Below are 2,956 nucleotides of genomic sequence, written 5' to 3' on the forward strand. Positions count from 1 at the left end.
TTACATACCGGAGTGATATGGATAAGAGAGATTGATGAAAGAATACTATTAGGCTACGGGTAGAAAGGGATAGGTTTGTGATAGATTGATAGAACGATAGCGTTAGGATTGATAGAACAATAACGTTAGGTTACGTTCTTGTGATGATATGACTGAGGTACGTTCACATAATGATATGTCTGTGATAGGTATAAGAACGTTAAGGCTATGATAAGTTAGGAAACGATATGACTACGATTTACGTTATGACTTGTTTATGATATGATACATTGTGATGCAATATGTCATGGTATGATGTGTATATGATGAAATGTTATGTTAAAAGCAGTTATGTTAGGTCACTTATATTTGAATGTAAATAGCATGAATTGTATGACGTGAAACACGATAAACTATCTGGAATCATAACCTCGATAGGAATATGTATGAAATGTAAAATGAAAATGAGAATGACATGAAGCATGAAACGTGACAGGGGGGTTATGTTCATTAATGATAAATGTAGAAGTAGGGGGGACCTCATGCATTATGTGTGTTCATGCATCTGGGGGATACCCTATCCCATAACGAGGGTAGGACGTGTACATCCAATGGCAGGACAACAATCGTTATGCTTGCATAGCGCTGCCGTGACGGTTACTAGTTTTAATGGGTCCCGACATAAGGGGCTCCCAGAGTATGCCCACCGAATAAGGAAAGTGGCCCAGCGGTGTGCGAACTAGCTGGTGAGCCAATACTCGCAAGTATGGGCTGTAAGTAGAGTATATGGTACACGTTCACGATTACCCGTTAGGACAACACCGTAGGGAAAGAGAAATGAAACCAAAGATAGATCCCATCATTTTATTGCATGTGATTCATTTATCCCTAATAGTGTGGTCACTTACTCAGTATTTCTTTAAATACTCAAGCCATGTGCTACTACATTTTTCGTACGGCTGACAACGGCATCGCAACTCTCGACCATGGCACATGCATAGGGTAATGGTATTTGTTTTCTTAGACTTAGGCTAGACTAGATTGTTTCTAACTTAAACTCTTATTCATTTTATTTAGTCTTTTGTGGTATCGTTTTAAAGATGTTTTCGAAACACGTAAGTCCATGGCTGTGTTTTAAGATAAAGATTATGTTTTATGAAATTTTAATGAAGTCTTCCACATTCAATGTTTTGGTACGTATACGATAGCGACCTTAAATTAAGTAGAAAATTGTGGCATGCATATTCTAGTCACTCTAGGTCCCAAAAGAACTAGAGTCGTTACATATAATCTACACTTGAACTTTCTATAACCTTGAGAAAAATCTGTGGCAACTCGCTTAACCAAGGATTCCATTACCGCCTACAAGTAGGTTACTTATTTAGTTGCACTATATATTACTTTTCCTTTTTTGGGGATCACTAATTGTTAGTTAAGGTCATAGAGGAGGGTCGTCTCGAGCAATCAGTTCCATGTGTTATGAGTTGTTGTCCTTAGTTTTCAAATCTCGTTCCAATTTTTATCAATTTTTTCTTTGTCACGTCAGTTCTATGTGTTACGAGTTTTTGTCCTTATTTTTTCGAATCTTGTTCCATTTTTATCAAATTTTTTCTTTGTCAGTACGTGTCATGAAAAATGATTTTAAGCCTTGAGTCCATGTTCGTGGATTCTTGAGTCATCAACAAAATCACTGTAAAATATCGACGTCCTATTCCTAGGCTAGACCATATGCTTGATGAATTGCAGGACTCATATCTATTTACAAAGATTGATTTGAAATCTGGATAACATTAAATTAGAAGGCATATACGAGATGAATGGAAAAGAGCTTTCAAAACTAAGATTGGATTGTATGAATGACTTGTTATGTCTTCTGGGTTAACTAATGCTCCTAGTACATTTATCTTAATGATTCGCGTTTTGATAGAATATTTAAGAAAGCATGTTGTTGTACATTTTGATGATATTTTAATTTATTCAAAGACTTTGTATGAGCATGTAAAGCATGTTAGACTTTGTATGAGCATGTAAAGCATGTTAAGTAACTTTTGATTATGCTTAGGAAAGAGAAAGTTTATGCTTATTTTAATAAGTGTAGTTTTTGGATGGAAAAAGTTAATTTTCTTGGCTTCATAATTCGTAAAAATGGAGTAGAAGTAATTTCTTGTTCTCAAGCGAAAGAAATCCTTAATTTAAAGGAAAAGAGATTGTAGATAGGATTTTGAAACTTAACTATAGGATTTTGAAACTTAACTATAGGATTTTAAACTTACCCCTAATTTGAGCCCAAAATAGATTTTCTTGAATTTGGCTTGTTCTTGACGTTATTTCTATTCGTTGTCTTCTATGGAAACATTCTTTGGAGATGCAATTGGGATTGTCCTTGCTTGACGTATTCTCGTGTATCGACGAATTGGATTGGGGGAATGATTTCTTGGCACTTTCAGCATTGTAAGAACAAGTTTGAAGAAAAATGGTGTAGAATTGCTCTTGAATTTTGAAGAAATCTCAGAGAAGGAGACCCAAAATCTAAAAGCTTATTGCCTAACTATTGGGAGCTCGATTGTTGTTCCAAAATATTGCCTAAACCTTCAACTTTACAGGGGAAGCTTAAACCGATATTGAGAGCTTCAGAATCACTATGATTTTGAGATTGAACTTTCTGAATAATCCGTAAAAAAAATATCTACACTAGTCAGAGGACACATACTTTTATCCCTTTTTATTCAGGGTTATAACCAACTACTCTAGTTTTCTATTAAACAATATCGTCACACATACATGACATTACTGCTATGCATGAAAGAATTCATTTACAACATTTCATAAACCGTGCTATGGACTTTAATGTTCATAATGAACTCATTAAAACAATATTGTTATGAACAACATAGTGGAAAACAGATAACATTAGTTTAAATAAAAATAAAACAATGCCCTGATCTAACCTAAGGATCACTAAAAATAACATGAATGC

This window comes from Cucurbita maxima, unplaced genomic scaffold (genome assembly GCF_002738345.1).
Source record: "Cucurbita maxima cultivar Rimu unplaced genomic scaffold, Cmax_1.0 Cma_Scf00137, whole genome shotgun sequence".
Lineage (NCBI taxonomy): Eukaryota > Viridiplantae > Streptophyta > Magnoliopsida > Cucurbitales > Cucurbitaceae > Cucurbita > Cucurbita maxima.